This window comes from Talpa occidentalis, unplaced genomic scaffold (genome assembly GCF_014898055.3).
Source record: "Talpa occidentalis isolate TD23 unplaced genomic scaffold, MPIMG_talOcc4v2.1 talOcc4.7, whole genome shotgun sequence".
In the NCBI taxonomy this organism is placed as follows: Eukaryota; Metazoa; Chordata; class Mammalia; order Eulipotyphla; family Talpidae; genus Talpa; species Talpa occidentalis.
Genome location: NW_023605083.1, coordinates 39,273,950 through 39,291,910, shown reverse-complemented (window position 1 = coordinate 39,291,910; position 17,961 = coordinate 39,273,950). Strand labels below are relative to the sequence as shown.

Below are 17,961 nucleotides of genomic sequence, written 5' to 3'. Positions count from 1 at the left end.
GGCTGCCTCGGGACTTCCCAGCCAGAGGGGAGCACACGTGAGCGCAGGCAGTCACTCAATTGGCTGTGGGCAGTGGGAGCACAAAGCAGAGAACAGCCCAGAAGCATCCAAGCAGAGTCTCGAAGGACGAATGATAAATGTCTGTCTGGGGAACTGGGGCCCAGCAAGTTGGGTGGGGGGAGCGGTAAAAGCAAAGGGCTAGAGGGGGACCCACAGCCACCGGGAAATGCAGGTTGGGGAGGCAGCAAGCCCGTGGCTGGGGCTGAGACTGGAACAGTGGGTGGGGAAGGGGTTTGTCTGCTGCAGAGTCCTGGCCTTGGCTGAGGCCATGCAGTATTTTCAAGCAGGGAAAGAATGAATTTCATCTCTCAGAGGACCTGGCTGGTGCCTGAGCTGGGAGTCAAGAGGCCCTCCCTCTGTGCGGGTTTTGAGGATCACCCCAGATCCCTGGCTACTCACCCATGGGTTAGCATTTGCCCTGAAAGGCCTCCTCCTCAACCATGGATGGTCTGGCCAGAGAGCAGGCGGGTCTCTCCTGACCGCACCAACCTAATCCCATCGGTCTATAAATAAGACCCCATGGCTTGGTCTGAAATACCTGTGTCAGGCCCAAGTGCTCAGGCATCACATGGGCACACATACTTCTGGAAATGGTCCTTTCCAACACAATGGAAAACCAAACTTGCTGCATCGTTCGCGCTCTAATTCACTTTCTTAAGCATGAAGTCAGGGGCTCGGGGGAGCAGAGTGCACCCACATACTGCTGATGTGCCGTGGCTCCTGCAATTCTTTTCTGCTTCCCACTGTCCTAGGACCTGAAGCGGCCAGTACCTCTCTCTGGGCCTCAGTTTCCCCAGATGTAAACCAGAGAGGTTGGACGTGACAGCTTGTCACACTTCTAGCCAGGATGCTCCCTGGAATTGTCAGGGGAGACTCCTACTCCCAAAAAGCTCCTTCCATTGTTACCCTTCCCCTATACACCTAGGGAATTTTTTATTATCAGCATTTTAAAAATTAGAATTGTGAGAAATATTTGAGCCAAGGAGAGATGAACAGGCCCAAGCCTTGCCACTGAAGGGCTGGTGACCTAGGCACTGTCCCCCTCAGGGGGGGCCCCAAATTCCTCAGGCATAAATGAAGTTGCTGGTGGGTGCTGCCCAAGTTTTGCTTTGTTTTAAATCTTTCTTTCTTTGTTCAGTATTCATGAGAACGCAACAGGCCAGCCTTGGGCTGAGTGCTGGGGCGAAAAGTCAAACAGGACCTGGTCCAGCCCTCTGTGCCAGGCCCCAGTGAGGGAAATGTAAAAGCATTTCCAAACCCCTTGGCTTCCCACTAGCAGGGCCCCTGGGGACACCTTGTTTCCAGTTCAGACTACAGAGTTATGGCCAAAGACTCCCCGAGGGGCTGATTAGGACATGGACTGGGCTTGACCGGCCAACAGGGAAGTAAGAAGTGAGCCCACAGCACACAGGCCTCGGCTCAGGGCTTCAGTTCACCTCAACAACCCTAGTGTCCCCCATGTCACAGGTGAGGAAACTGAGGCTGAGAGGGGAGAAGGGGCGTAGTAAGTCCAGGCCAGAGCCACACCTCAGGCTCATACCCCTGGCCTCGGGAGCCCCGGTGGAAGCAGCTCAGGCAGGCCAACTGGGGGGGGGTGGGGGGGCGGCAGCTAACCCCACCAGCGCAGGGTCAGAAAGGGACACGGGGTGTGCTCCTGTGTGTGCATGCAGTGGTGTGACCAGGCTCCACCCATGATCCACATCCTCTGCAGCTACTTACCACATTGTCTCTCCCCATCGCTTGCCTCCCGCCAACTGATAGCTCAGAAGATTCTGTCCATCAAGCCACTCCTCAAAGTTCCAGACCTGCCCTCGGCCCCCTGGCGCCCTGGCATCCGAGACCTCTCCCAATCCTGCTCTCCTGTCATCTCCTGCCATCCCCGCCCTCTAGCCAACATCTGCGCTGCTCACTAGTCCCCAGCACAGTGGCCTCAGGACCCCAGGTCTCTGCGCAAGAGACTCCTTTATCTAGACCGCCCCACACACCCCTCTCAGCCTGGTGCGGGACTCAGAGGACAAGCCCTCCCCGGCTCGGGATTCCCTGACACTGAGCATGTGCTCAGCCACGAATCTCCCTCCAGGATCAGAGTGGGTCTCGGCGGGGCGGGGTCTGATTCGCCTCCCTCTCCAGGCAGAGGCTCAGCCAGGGTGGGCCAGGAACATGGAAACAATGCCAAGAGCCCAGAGAACACAGGGGCGTGCACATTTCCCAGGTGGGCTCTCGCCACCGAGCCTCCTAAGACGCACAGCACCAGGGCGCCGCGGTGTGGAAGGACCAGAAATTGCACCCTGGGGCTTGGCAAGTTGCAATAATGCAACCTGGGCAAGTCTCTCCCCTGCTTTAAAACTTCAGTGGCCTCCCCGGTGGCGCAGCGGTTGAGCGCTGGGTTGCGAAGCTGCCCGCGGCCTCTGCGGTGCCGGTTCGATCCCCGGCTGCTCCCCGGCCACCGGAGGAGGGTCCCACATGGCGCGCAGACCCCTCCTGCCGCCCGCTGCTCCCCTCAGCAGTGTCCTTCGGTCCTTCTGCCTGCTCTGCTCCCCGCTCTGGCTCTGGTGAATTCTCTCACCCTCCCGCGCTTCTGACTGTACCCAGTGCATGTATAAACAAAACAAACAAACAAATAAATAAATAAATAAAACATGCCTCTATTAAAAAAAAAAAAAATAAAAAATTAAAAAAAAAAAAAAAATAAAACTTCAGTGGTTCCTCAGTGGTCTCGGATCCAACCCAAACTCCAGGGCCCTCGTGACCTAGGTGCTGCCTGAAGTGCAAGCTCTTCTCCTGCCACACTCCCTTTGCTGGCCCGCTGCCCCCCTTCTTTCAGTTCCTCGAAGACCCACAGGCAAGCCTCCACACGTCCACGCTGCTCCTGCTGGCCCAGCCACCTCTGCTCCTGCTTCACATCCGGGCTCTTTCAGGGAGCCTCATCCCTCCATCACTCCCACCCGATCCCACATGCTCAGAAACCCTCCACCTTTCCTGTGCAGCTGAAGAGAGAGTGACTGTGTTACATGCAGGATGACTGATTGTAAGAACCGTGGTGGACAGGAATATCTTATTCTTTGCTGGTTTTCCAACACCCAGTTCAGACCCTACATAGCCGAAGGAGGGACGTGCACATGAATGAGTGAATGAGTAAGTGAATGAATGAAAAATCTAGATCTGTAACTCAACCAAGAAGGTGGTTGGCATCCTGGTGAACATTTGAGGCAGAAAAACAGGTCGGTGAAGTAGATCAACTGAAAGGTGCAGCCTCCCAGGAGCAAAAAAGGAGAAAGAGCTTCTGGAAGGAGAAGGTATCTGATACTCCAGAGAGAGGGCACATGGCAACCTGAGGAAACCCATCAGATTTTGACAGGTAGGAGGTCACTGGGGCCTCCTCAGTGGAGCCCGGGCTCAGTGGAGGTGGGCATGAGGCGAGCTCGGTGAAGGGGAGAGAAGGGGAGAGGGTGAACAAGCAGGTCTCTCCACTAACAGGCACTCAGCTGGGTCTGCAGAGGCTGCAGAAGTGGGGGACACAGAAGGCAGGACTGTGTCGGCGTTACCCAGAGCATTCGCAGAGCAAACATCCTTCTTGGTGACAGATCCCTTTGAGCCGATCTGGCTTTGAAAGTTGTCAGGGCTCAGTCCCCAAGACAGGAGCATCAGTACCAGATCGGCCCCCCACTCCTGGTCCAGCAGAACCCTCAGGCTCCCGCTTCTCCCTGGGGCCAGTGGACCTTCTAGGAATCCCTGGCTTTGAGGGCAGGACATTCGGGAGACCACAAGAGGCCTTTCATTGAGAAAGAAGAACAACTTTGACAGCAGTTGGGGGTTACCCCCCTCCCCAACCACAAGTCAGCTGAGCCAGCGCTGAGTAAACCCTGCAGGCTTCCAACCCTTCTTCCTTTGGCAACGGAGGGTGAGGTCATCAGCTGGAGGGTGTTTGCCAGGGTCTCCCACAGATAAATAACCCGCTGGGAGCTGGGTTATTCCCCTGCAGTGGGAAACGGTAATCCTTCCCATTTCACTGCCCACAGAGCCCTCCGGCATCGCCGAGCGTGCAGTCCTCATGGCAACCTTGCTAAGTGGGTGGAAGGGAGACCAACCCACCCACTTGGCAGGAGAGGAACCGAGGCCCAAGCTGGAATGCAACTGGGTCTCTGGCCTCCAGCCCAGGACTCCACACCCCAGCCCCTGCCTCTCCACTGACTTCAGCGGGTCACCTGTGAACCTGATACCAGGTGGCTCCCACCCTGCCCGGGCATCCCCATGTGGGTATGACTCATCCAGCTTTCCCATGACTCACCCAGCTCAGGGACTTTCTGGTCAACAAGCCCCAAGACTCCGGGCTCCACCCCAGCTTTTCTCACCTCTCCAAAGTCTCTGGGGAGAATTCCTGTGCTCCTCCTTTACCCTCCAACAGAAGAGCTAACAGGCCCAGCAGAGGAAAGCAACTTTCCTACAGTCACACAGCAAGCAAGCAAGCAGCCAGGGTGGGACCCGGGGGCCCTGGCACCCAGCCCAGTCCTTGTCACTCCCCCACAGGATTCCCACTCTCCAGGGAGGGTGAGGAGCAAATGAGGGCGTGAGCAGACGCATCCTCCTGCGAGCCTTACTGGGAAAACCTCGGGGACTCCTTTGAATCCACTGTGGCAACCAACAGCTGCTTCTATCATGCAGACTCCCCTGGCAGCCAGGGCTGGTTTGGGAAGACACTGGGGTGTCTGCACTGCTTTACCTACCTCGTAGGGCCGCAAGGGTGCAGAGGCTGCTCCGTGGGAAGTGCAGGGACCAGGGCAGAAGCACTGTGCCAGGGGCTGTCAGCACCACCTGTAGGTAAAGGGCCAGGAATCCAATATCAGGGGCTCAAGGTCATCTGGTCAAATCCCCCTTTGATGCCCCCACCATGAGGTCATACTGCCTCTACTTGCACTCCCCAGCAATGGAAACTGGCTTTCTGCCAAGGTTGCAAGACCTTCCAGTGAAGAGTTTGGCTGGTTACAGAACTGTTATTAGTATCTGCAAAGATCCCTGTCCCTACTTTTTATATCCACCTGCTGGTTCTAGCTCTTCCCTCGGGTTGTTCAAGAACAGGTCTGTCACCCTGTTTCCCAAAGGCTGCTGGGGGGCTAGAAAACAGTATCTTAGGCCCCTTGGTCTTCTATGAGTTGTATACCCTCTTCCTGAGAGCAGGGTGACAGGTTCCCTTACCTCCGCCCTGCCCTGATCTGTTCTAAATGAACCCTGTACCTACTAACAGCACGAGGCCCAGAATTAGACATTCAGATGAGCTCTATCCAGGGCAGAGCAAGTAAACCTCTCACCTCCATCATTCTAGACATCATGCCTCTAGTAATCCAGCCTAAAATCCCATAAAAATGTTAAGGTGGCCCATTGCATGACTGAATTCAGCTTAAAGCCAACTTCAGGGCTGTGGTTCAGAATTCTGCAGTTAGACAAAAGAGCCCCCACTTAACTAAAGGTGCAACTTAATCAAGTTACTTCACCCCTCACTGTCTCAGTTTTCTTCTCTGTAAAAGAGGGATTATATTAGAACCTACCCTGTAGGGTCATTATAAGGGTTAAATGAGATAAAATACATCAAAGGTTTGTATGGTACATAGGTTTCCTCTGATTATTAGTCATTAAATCCCTAAGTCTTTTTCCTCTAAATTGTATTTGCTCATTCTATACTTGTGTGGTGTGGGGACTCAAGCTGTGTGCCTGCCACATTCCCACCTCTGTGCCTAAGCATTGCTCTATTGTTGCAAGACCATATTCTCATTATTTGGTGATGGGTATTTCTCTACCATCTGATTGTGAGCTCCACCAGACTGTCCCTGAAGCTTCGGCCCTGGTACATGCTGGCAAACAATAGTACTGTGGGTACATATGCTTGCTGCGTGAAGGAAGGATCAGTGCACCTGGACCCCTGAGGTTTCTGAAAATTCTGCCCACCTCTGCCCTTGCTCACTGCCTGTAGTGCCAGTCACCGGAGTTCAGGGGCCTGCCAAGCAAGCTGGCTCCTGCCTACGCTGGAAAATTGCTCTGCTCAAATCAGCTTCTCCAAGCCAAATCAGGGTCCCAGATATAGCAGGAGCCCTGCAGGGTCCTGGGATTAAGACACAATGAGCCCTGCTCTCAGCTGACAGTAAATGCCTGGCCATTCCTCATGGATTTCTGCATTGTGAGTGGCACAGGGCTCTGAAAGGGGGATGGATGCTGATCTGGGACCCGGTATTAAATACTACCTTTTTTTTTTTTTTTAAAGATTTATTTATTTATTTATAAAAGCTCTGGGTACAGTCAGAAGCGCAGGGGGGTGAGAGAATCCACCAGAGCCAGAGCGGGGAGCAGAACAGGCAGAGGGACCGAGGTACACTGCTGAGGGGAGCAGCGGGCGGCAGGAGAGGTCTGCGCGCCATGTGGGACCCTCCTCCGGTGGCCGGGGAGCAGCCGGGGATCGAACCGTGCCACAGAGGCTGCGGGCAGCTTCGCAACCCAGCGCTCAACCACTGCGCTACCGGGGAGGCCCTAAATACTACTTTTGAGGGGCTCTCTCAGTTCCCCAGGAACTGCTGATTCTAAGGGATAGATCAAAGCAGAGTTGGGTGTTATTTAATGCAAATCACTAATGACCTCCCACTTTCTGTTAACTCTGTGTAAGGATGAACCTTTTAAATCCAGGCCCTGTTCACTTCCACGCGCATCCAAGGCACACCCTCATCCTCACTGGTGGAGCTGCAGGTATTTCCAGTGTGACCTGCTCCTCCCAAGTGCTCCCCATCTCAGCGCCTCCGTCCACCATCCGCACAATGGACCAAGCCAGACACCTGGCACTGCCCTGCTCCATCTCCCCTCTCTGTTGCTCTCCCCCCCACCACCTCTTAGTCCTGCGACCCTGTCCTAATAATCCTCTTCCCCCATCCCCCTGCCCATATGTTGGTCCAAGTACAGGCCCCTCTCACTGGGTGGCTGCAGTGCTTCCAACTGGGACTCTCACCTCCTCCCTACAGGGCAGCCTCCTCCAGGCAAACTTAGACCACGTCACCCCTCTGCTCAGATCCAACCACCGCTCCCCTATGGTTCCCAGCTAAAGTCCAAGATCCCCAACAGACTCTTCAGCATCCTTCAGATGGCCCCCTGAGCCCCCTGAGCCTCAGTTCTCATCCGTTCCTGTCTTCTACCCACACCCTCTAGATCCAGCCTGGAGCCACTGCCCTCTGGCTTGGAATCCTTGCATGTTCCTTGTGCAGGCTCTTCTAGAACTCTCTTCTGTCCCTGGCTTTCTTTCCACTCATAATCAAGCCCCAGCTTTCCCGCAGGAAGGCTTCTCTAGTCTCCACTCCCCAAGTCCCCAGGCTGAGCTCCTCTGAGCCCCACAGGCCCCTGTCTTCCCTACCCTACTGTCTGGAGGTCTGTTTCCAAGTCAGCCTTCCCTACCAGACTAAGAGCTGCTCCCGAATATCCCAGCACCTAGCCTAGAGCTGGGGCCACCACAGTTCAAGATTTCCCCAGAGGAAGAAACTAGCAAACCATGTGCCTGCACACACACTCGTACACATGTGCGCACAGGTGCGTGAACACATATTCACATGCACGCACATAGTTCTCACGTAGCCGGTTAGGAGTGCAAGTGCTGCCCCACTATGGGCAAAAAGAGCATTACATGCTCTCCCAGGATTTGGACTCCAGCACTTCAAACCCCCTGGGTTTAGAACAAGCCTCAGCTAACTGCAAGTTGGTTTGTTTTCCATTTTGGAATCTTAAGGCCACAATGGCCTAAAAACAAGGCCCAAAAACCACTGACTCTAGTCCACCCAGAGGGAGCCATAAAGAGTGGGCTTTCCTTCCAGCTCTGAAATCCCAGCCCCCGGCTCTCGCCCAGTGCCTGTTGGCTGAATTACATCGTGGAGCATAGGGCGAGGAGGTGCCCCCCGGCAATAGTCAGCTGCCTGTCAGTGTCAAAGCTGGTATCTGGCTAGAGAGGTCGTGTTAGTGAACACAGGCACACCACCAGGAAGTCCATCTCTCTAGGTGGCTGAAGAGGAGACTTCTGCCCTGGGGGTGACTTGGGGGTGTCTGGAGCAGAAGTGTTTTTGTCCTAAGACCACTCCCAGCTCATTGGGGTAATAATCAGATATGGTAGGAGAAGCATGTGATCTGCCTAGTAAATGCCAGTTATCATTTTCTGAGCACCTGCTGTGTTACTCTTTAGACACATCACCTCCCACCTCACAATAACTCTGCCAGGCAGATGTTGTCCCCAGTTTGTGAAGGAAGGACTCAGCTCTGAGATGTGCAGTAATGTGCGTTGGGTCACATAGCTAAGATGTCTGGGTAGTCCCCACCCAGTCCAGCTGCCTTCCTGACCTCTTACTCTCACTGAATTTCAAGTAAGGCTAGACCCCGTGCTCACAAGAGAAAAACAAAGCTTCATTTACTCTAGATCAGGGGTTATGAAACTTTTGTTAGTGTGTAGACCTAGGGGAACCCTGAGACCCCCCAAATTTGCATGCTCTAAAGGAGTTCGGCCATCCACACACACAAAGACAAGGAGACAGAGTCAAAGAACTTTAACAGAATTAGGGAACACAGAGAGAAGAAAGGACATAGTTTCCCAATAAAACACACAAAATTATCTGTCCCCTCAAGGGGAAATGTCCAGCCAAACAGGGTTGGCCTGAAGCAGGGCCACCGAGGCCCAAAAGCTCACCACACGTCTAAGACACCTTCTGGAGGGGAGCTATGGAAGAGGGGTAGGTGGGGCCAGGCAAGTCTGGGATAAAAGAAGCAAATTCTAAGAACAAATCAAGGTAATGGCTGCCATTGTCAGCTTCTCTGCAGGACTCCCACCCCCATGTCTCTTTCAAGTGTCTCTACTTGTCTCCACTCCAAGTCCATGGTGCAAGTCCAAAGCCAAGAAGCAAGCATGCTCTCCTTCCCCCTGTTTCTCTCATGCCCCTTCTCCTGTGTCTCCCTTCCTTTTTCTTTTCTTTTTTTAATGTATTTTCTTTATTTATGCACACAAGAGCCCGGGCTGCAGGCCAGAGATAAGGTGGGTAAAAGGATTCACCAGAGACAGAGTGGGGAGCAGAACAGGCAGATGTACTGAAATACACTGCTGAGGGGAGCAGCGGGCGAGACAGGAGAGGGCTGCTTGAACCATGTGGGTCACCTCCCTGGCCGGAATTGAACTAGTGCTGCGGAGGCTGGAGATAGCTTGATAGCGTTATTTTTAACCCTTGAGCCACCAGGGAGGCCCTCCCTTCCCCTTTCTCTCTTTGTGTGTCCTCGTGTGCCTCTTGTTAGTCTCTCTTGCCCACCTGCCTTCCACGTCACATAGCTTCACCTGGCCACGCAGCTCTGGCCCTCATTAGGGGGAGCAAGGAACACAGACGCTTCCCTTTTTATGGCGATGTCTCTGTTGCACTTTTACTCTAAAGGAACAGAGAGTGAACATTTCGGTTTTGCAGGCCACATACTCTCTTTGTTCTTGTTTGGTTTTCGTCTTGTCTTCTTTGTCTATAACCTTTGAAATATGTAGGAAAAAACATTCCTAGCTTGGAAGCATACGAAAACAGACAGGTCCCCCGCCCCCAACACAATGGTTGGTAGCCTCTAACTATAGAGAGAATAATATGAGAATCTTAAGTATAAAAACTGCTGGTGGAAATGCTTATCTAAGCCAAATGCTAGATCCATCCATGGTATTTCTCCCCCTTCAGATGACTTCCTATTGAGTCATTCTCTCCTAGAGAAGGGCCCTACCTCATTCCAAAATAAGGCAGTAAAATATTTCAAGGACTGTTTAGATTCAAGAAACTCATAGCTGAGAACCAAACATTCTGACTTGACATTGAGGAGAGAAAAAGGAGACAAATAGGTTGTGTAGGAAGAACCCGCAGATAGTGAGATCTGGCTCTGGTCTGGGCCCTGAGGGGTTCAGGGTCTTAGTATGCAAAGTGGGCCCCATCCGTAACTCCTGCATCCTCTGGGAGCCCATTAGAAATGCAGTTTCTGAGGCCCTACCCTGGATCTCCTTTTTTTTTTTTTTTTTTTAAGATTTATTTATTTATTTATACAAGAACTGGGGTACAGGCCAGATGCGTGGGGGATGAGAGGATTCACCAGAGACAGAGTGGGGAACAGAACAGGCAGACTGACGAAATACACTGCTGAGGGGAGTAGAGGGCAAGACCGGAGAGGTCCGCCGTGCCATGTGGAATCCTCGCTGGCCGGCCACGATCGAACTGGCACTGCAGAAGCTGCGCTCAACCACCTGCGCCACCAGGGGAGGCCCCCTGGACCTACTTCTAACTAAAGCAAAGGTGGCTGTACAGGGGTCTTTTCCTCTGGCTGATAATGATATACGAGTACCCTGCAGTAAGAAAGTCCAACATCTGAACACAGTGTGTGTACATGATTGGTTAGGTAAGGATTAGAGTCATATAAATAGCATCTTCTCTTTTACAAATAGATTCATTACAAAAAAGATTCTTCCTGAGATTTAATAATAACCCCCTGGGGCAGTGCTGCTCATACTTGCATTTGCACAGGAATCACAAGATCTTGTGAAAATGCAGATTCTGACTCCGTAGGTCCAGAATGGGTTGGGGTGCCAGATAAAACATAGGACAATGCCAGTTAAACTGGAACTTCAGCCACATTTTTTTTTTTTTTTTGGTGTAAATATGTCCCAAATTTTCAGGAGACATGCTCATGGGAAACAATTACTCAGTATTTATCTGAAATTCAAATAGAACTGGTGTCCTCTGTTTTTATTTGCTAAATATGGCAACCCTGAGGGTGGAGCCTGACATTCCACATCTCTCAAAAGCTCTCAGATGAAGCCCTGGTGCATTTAAAATACAATTTAAATCATGTATGAAAAAAATGGAATTTTATGCAACCCTGAATTTTATGGTCTTTTTAAAAAGACCACTAAAATGCAAGGCTGGCAACTCCCACCTTCTGAAAGATTATAGAAAGAAGACTCAGAACACACTTTCCAAAAGAAACAGAGATACCATTGGGGCAGACAGGGGAAGGTTCCAGGCTAGCCCACAAAAGAAGCCTGTTTTACCTCCTGAATGACATAGTTCAACTGGACTATTGCTTCCTGAATTGAAACTCAGGAAGCCAAGAACACATGGCCAGTCCCTCTCTGAGTCCATAAAATGGGAGAGAGCTGTGCCTGTGTGAATCAGGCAGATTTGAATCAGATAATTTGAAAAAGAAAAAGCTCCTGGCACCTGAGTGATCACACATGCCACCCAGTGTGTTAGACATTTTCCCATGAATCCATGAAATTAGAGATGAAGTCCTAGCTTTGCAGGTGAGGACACTGAAGCCCAGAGATTTGCTCAAGTCTTAGGGCAACCGCTAAGTAGAAACTAGAAGGGGAAGAGCTTTTTGGCTTCTTCAACCTGGGATCTGTGACCCTTTACTGATGCTGAACTGTGCAAAGGTATTTGCTACATGAATGGATGAAGCAGGATTGTCAGGAAAGTCTCACAGGTAGTGAGACTTCTGACATAGCAGTGGCTCAACCTTTCTGGGTAGCACTTTGGCAAAATTTATCAAAAGCTGTAAAATGTGTCACTTCTGACCCAGCGCCTCTAACTCTTGCATTCCTCTTTCAGAAATAATGAAATAATAATTTATGCACTAGGATGTTCATTGCAGCAATATCTATAAACAGCCTAATACTTACTAACAGAGTATCAGGTATAGTCACATCATAGATATAATCATAGAGAATAATAAAAAAAATCAAGTTCACATATATTGTTTTCATAATAAAAAAGTAAAACTTGGTGTTTACAAATAAAATGTATTATTTCACTTCTTTAATTCCCCGAACTCTTGGGATGGAAGACTTTAATAGCAATAAACATGCATTTGTGTATCTAGATATAGTATACTTTTAAAACTCTTTTAAAAAAATAAATGTAGAGTCCTTAATAGCATGAGAAAGTACTGCTGGGAAAAAAATCAAAATAGAAAATTATAAATGCAGTAGGACCACAATTATGTGGGGGTAAAAAATGTGCTGAAAATATCAGGAAGGATAAGCACCCAAATGTTAGCAGTGATTATCGATTATCTCTGGTTGGTAGACTTATGGGTAGTTTTATGGTTTTTTTTTTTTAATTTTGTGTTTTTTTAATTTTTCTAAATTTCCTGTTATTAGAAAAAAAAAAGAAAAGAAAATGTTCCTTGAAAAAAGGAAGAAGAGGAGAAAAAAGCACCCCATACTCCATGGGTATCACACCCATACCACTTTGCCACTCCCCAAAAATTCACTGGTATTTACCGAGTACCCACCAAGGGCCCAGCCCAGCCACTCCAGAAGGAAAATATAGCCCCTGCCCCACCCCAAAGGCTCACATGTACCATACACTTTTGTTACTTAGCAAATAAATCACATTTGTTACTTGGCAAATAAATCAGATGATATCCTTGGTGAGGTGGGTAAGTATAAAACTGTTGGCTTAACCAGTTCAACAGAATCTACTCCCACACTATGACCCCTTATTGGCGTTATCTGAGAGGTCCTGTGGGTCAATCATTTCCAGACCCCACTTGGGAAAAGGAAGTTCCAGAGATACTATACAGCCCAGGAAGAACACTGCAGTCCCTACAGTCATGCTTGAATACAGAGATGCAGAGGATCTGGCGAGTCAGAACAAGCAATCACCCTGAAAGAGTCCAGCGACCTAACCTTCCTCTGGGGGGCCCTGGGCATGACTGCTCACTTCTGCAGCCTCAGTTTACTCATCTATAAAATGGGCTGCCTGATGACACCCTCAGGCCCACTATGAGACTCCAAGAAGAGAAAGTCATTCCATCTCCTCGAGGCTAGCCTCAATTTCCTCATCTGTATAGCACTGAGTCAGCATCTCCTCTGTTAGAAGATTAAATAAAACGGTGAAAACAAAGGGTGAACACACAGGAAGCGGGTTACGTGCGGTGGTCATGGCTGTTCCTCTTGTAGAAATGGGAAAAGGAACCATAAATGAATCCCAGGCCTCAACTTCCTTATCTGCAAAATGGGACAATAAGTTTGGTCCACAAAGACCAAAGTGACCAATAGTAGCTGAATCTCAGGCTGGATTCAATGACTGAGACCTGGTGACTGTTGTGGTCTCCTCTTGGTTTGCGCAAGTGAGATCCGTGCTCACGTACTGAGCACAAAGCTCTGTGACTCACAGGTCATCAGAGCGGGGTAAGCCAGTCATTATCCTGTCCAACTCCCAGGGCAGGGTGGACACTGGGGCCTGGAGAAAAAGGCGTTCATAGGCACAGTCGCCCTATAGCCTGTCAGTGGCAACATCAGGACCCAAGCCCAGGCCTTCTGATGCCAAACTTTGCCAGTCCACCATGCCCACTGCCTTTCTCTGTTCTGTTCTTCAAAGGCTGATGTGGTCCCAGAGAGAGGGGGAGGGGAGGAGAGGGGAAGTCAGCTTCAGAAACCCACAACACACGCTCACTCATTTGAAAGGGAGGGGATATTTTTACTTTATTTTGCCTGAATTGGTCTCTTTCTCTTGCCCCCCAAAACGCATAAGTTTTGCAGAAGCTTTTTTTGGAAAAGCTTTTCTTTTAACAACATTTTTCCCTTTAAAAATAATTTTAAAAACATAAAATAGGGGCCTCCCTGGTGGCGCAAGGGGTTGAGCACAGCACTGTGAAGCTACCCACAGCCTCTGCAGCATGAGTTCTATCTCCGGCCGGCCGCGCAGCTGACCCACATGCCGCAGCAGACCTCTCCTATCTCCCTGCAGCAACCCTCAGCAGTGTATTTCAGTAGATCCGCCTGCCTGTTCCCCACTCTGTCTCTGGTGAATCCTCTCCCCCCTGCCACCACACCTCTGGCCTGTACCCCAATTCTTGTATGTATAAGTAAATAAATCTTACTTTTCTTTTTTTTTTAAAGGTTAACAAAAAGTTTATTTACAAGGGAAAGGGAATGAGGAAATGTACAACTCAGGGAGAAAAGAGGGAGATAAATTCTTAAATGTGTCCTACCTGTTCTGCCGACCTGGAATCCCAAATGACCCGCCGACACCAAACCTGCCTGGTCAAGAGCACGAGCCAAGTGTGCCCGACCCCACTAACATGGCTGGTTTTTTAAATAAATAAATATTTAAAAAAATAAATAATTTAAAAGAAGAAAAAGAACAACACTGAAAGAGTCAAAATAATTTTGTAGCCTTATCCAATAACTATAAGGCTATTAACTACTTTTAGATGAAACTGATCGCAGGTTCCAGATCTTCAGCTGGGTTTCCAGGATCTCAGGGGTGCCTGCTCTGGATCAGACCAGGCTCCTCAGGGTGCCCTACCTCCAGGTTAGCCCCTTCCAGTGCACCCCCTACACGAGTCACCAGATGAATGAGAGTTAGTTTTGGTTGGTTGTTTTTTAATCACTGCACTGGCCAAAAACCTTTCTTAGCCTCTCACTGCCTTTAGGATAAAGGCCAAACCCTTAGCTTACAATCTAGTTTCATTTTTATTCACAATCTCAGCTCCCACTACCCCAGCTGTCACTCCCCCTCCATTACAGTCACTTGGATTGCTCAGAAAATCTCAGTGCCTTTGCACAAGTTATTCCTTTTCTTAGAATGTCTTTGCTCCCAATTTCCTCACCTCCTGGTAAATGATTACTCATTTCTGAGGTCTGGGTTACCCAGAAAGATTTAGTCACCCCTCTCACAGGTTGTAGTAACTCTCCTATGGCATGATTGTCTTGACTACTATAGATGGGGAGCTTCTTGAGGACAAAGAGCTTTGTCCTCCTCTTGGGCTATCAGGCCCTCACAGGGCAAGCCACAGAAGTAAGGCCCAGAAGAGTGTCAATCAAGAAAGGAGGGAAGGAAGGAAATACCGAGAGAGGCAAACCCTGCAACGTCCCCTCCAGGAAGCTGCCTGCTTTCCCAGCTTCGTGTTACGATCCATAATAAAAATGACTATGGAAAATTCTGGAGCAAAATTCCCTTCCCTGATTCACATGGAAACCTCCTTTGCTGCTATGTAATTCACCCGATGCCAACCCAAGCTCCCCCAGCTGTTTATAATTTCCCTGACATTATAAATAGCGAGGCCCTAGAAAGGAAAACAGAGTTTCAAAGGAGCTGGGTCCTGACTGTGCCTGCCCCTGGCCTGTTCTTCCTCTTTTCCAAACCTCTTCCCCTTAACATCCCTGAGAAACCCAGCAGCACACCCTAGACATGTGGGGGAAAAGAATGCCCCATCACTTAGTGAATGGAACATTCAAGAAAAAGCCCCCAGGAGCTAGGAGTCAGCTAAGGGCCACTGGATGGGGTTTCCAGCCCTGCCCCTTCCTCCCAGTGTGACTAGGAGCCAGTTGCAAACTTGCAAACTCTCAGATCCTTGAGTTTTCTCAACTGTGGGTTGGGGTCGGGAGGAGACTCCCCAAAGCTCTGGTCACTGTAAAGTGTCAGTGCAGCCAGAGGTGCTGGTGCCAGGTCAGATATGTGGTCCTGGGAGAACAGGATGTGCAGGATTATGTCTTTGAAAAGTCCCCAGAGGCCAAACAAAAGAAGGAGGCACCTCCCCAGAGGCTGTGGGCCTGGGTATTTGCTGAATATTTTTGATTTTTAAAGAGCTTTTTAGAGCCGCTTTCTGCTGCCAGCAAAGTGTGAGGGCAGGATCAGGGTGGCTGTCTGGGCAGGTGAGGGGCCACAACAGAAGCCAGTCCTCCAGCCACCCAGACTTCAAGGACTGGGCTTGCCCTTGGCAACCACCCAGAGCAGCAGCTGCACTGCCCCCGGCACCCTGCAGCCATGTGTTGTGGGTGCTGAACCTGAAAGGAGCCCAGGGAGAAAGGGTGATTCCAATCAATGTCCTCAACTCTGAAAGAAGTTTCCAGGTGAGTCAGGCAAGGCGCCTACCCGCGGGATGGGGAAGACAGCGCCTGCAGGTAGCAAACGCGAGCGGCCTTCAGACAAGGAAGAACTTTCTAACAGTCCTGGCTCCCAAAGAGGAGAGCCTTGGGGCTCCTTTGGCGACAGAGGACAGGCAAAGGCATTGCCACCCGCGAGTCCAGGACCCGCCGCGCACACTCCCCCGGGCTGCGCCGGCCGCCGCTGGCCCGCAAGCCCCCCTCGGGACTCCGAGTTGGGGTGACCCCGGCCCCGCCCAGTTAAAGTTAACTCCGGGGGCTCAGGGGGGCGCGGGCGAGGCCTGGCCCTCCCGCGCCTCCTGCCCTAGCCCCCAGCCCAGCTCGAAAGACCAGCGAGGCGAGAGGGCGCCCCTCCTCGGCGATGCCCGCGCCCCGGGACCGGGCTCCAGGCTCCGGCCGGCTCCGACCCGCAGGGCAGGGCGCGGGCCCAGGCGCCCGGGCAGGGCCACCCCTTGCCCTACCTGCGGCTGCGGCGCGGGCGACGGCGGCCTCGGGGTCCAGCTGCGCTCGGCGGGTTCCGGGCGGCGGGGCGCGGGTCTGGGTCGCGGCGCTCGGGGCAGCAGTGGGCAGGGCGCGGGCGGGCGGGGCGGCCCTGGGGCGGGGCGGGGCGGCCGGGCCGGGCGGGGAGGGCGAGGGGAGGAGCCGGGCCCTCCCGGAGGCGCCGGGAGGATGGCGGGCGCTCGGTCTGGGGTTCTGGGAGTGCACCCCGCGACACTGCCAGCTCCTCGCAGCCTCGGCGCAGAGAGGGCTTCGCGCGCCCTAGTTTGCGCGGGAGGAAACTGAGCGGGAGACCTGCGGGAGATGCAGGAGACGCGGGAGATGCGGGAGACGCGGGAGACGCGGGAGATGCGGGAGATGCGGGAGACGCGGGAGATGCGGGAGACGCGGGAGATGCAGGAGGTGCAGGAGATGCAGGCGCGCCTGGGCTGCGCTGGGCCCGAAGGCCTGCTGGGGTGCTCTGCGCGCCGGGCTCTTGCAGTGTCCACGGGGTGCCTTTCAGGGAGCCAGAGCACCAGGAGGCCGGCTTGAGCCGCAGGGGAGGACCAGCGTCTGCAGACAAAGCCCCGGCGGGGTGAAAGACGCCACCGGGAAAGCAGGGTGTGCAAACCCGGCTAGAGCCAGGGAAAGGATTGAAAAAGAGTGATTTCAAACTTCATTTGGAACTAAGAAACAAGAAATGTGAAGCGCATCCCTGCCCTTAAATTAGAACATTGATTGGGGTCATGGCGTCAGACGGCCTGAACCAGACACACGCGCACACACACACACACACACACACACACACACACACACACCAACACCACCACACACGCAAGCACGCGCACAGCATATTTTCTCCCCTGTCATTTTGGGCAAATGATTTCACATGTCAACGTCTCAATTTCCTCATCTGTAAAGTGGGCTTGATAACTGCCTCTTCATGGAACTATTTTGAGGGCTCTCCGCACAATGCAGGTGCTCCGGGTCCCCTATAAATGAAGTTGTTAGTGTGGTGGCAGGTACTATGGAGAAATCCCACACTGTCAAAAAGATGCGTGCAAGTTTATTTTTAAACAGCATCTGACATGCATTTGAGAAATAGCCATTTAAGATGGTGCAGGGCGTGAGGAGAGCCTCCTACTGTGCAGGTGCAAGCATCTGCGACTCCAAATTGGGAGGAATCAGAAACAGGAGACTGGACTGCATGGCCCAGATGCCCACTCCCTGGCTAGGTGTTAGCAGCAGCCCATGGTCAACTGTGAATCTCCCTCTAACACAAGCTGGCATGCACCAAGTTGGTAATTGCAGAGCCCAGGGAATCAGGCAGGAAAAGCTCATGCTAAGTAACAGAAAAGACAAGACCCCCATTTCCTGGCCTGGAATATGCCAGCCTGGCACTTCCTCTTGCCCCCTCACTTTGCATTACACTCATAATTCCAGGAATCTCTTCCTGAACACCTGGTGCCATGCCCTGGGCTTCCCCTGAGGTACTGCCCTTCGGCCTCCCC

General features: G+C 51.7%; 1 protein-coding gene across 2 annotated transcripts in view; it reads right to left on the bottom strand.

Annotated features, from left to right (window-relative positions):
* The window catches only part of GSN (gelsolin), a 53,702-nt gene extending 37,247 nt beyond the window's left edge, over window positions 1-16,455 (bottom strand). The window contains exons 1-2 of one of the 2 annotated variants that reach the window (XM_054688579.1): window positions 16,435-16,455; window positions 4,785-4,872 (exon numbers count right to left, since the gene is read on the bottom strand). The gene's annotated coding sequence lies outside the window, so the exon portion shown is untranslated. The remainder of the gene's footprint in view (window positions 1-4,784; window positions 4,873-16,434) is intronic. The other variant, XM_037495185.2, reaches the window with a different exon arrangement.
* Between the last annotated feature and the right edge of the window lie 1,506 nt (window positions 16,456-17,961).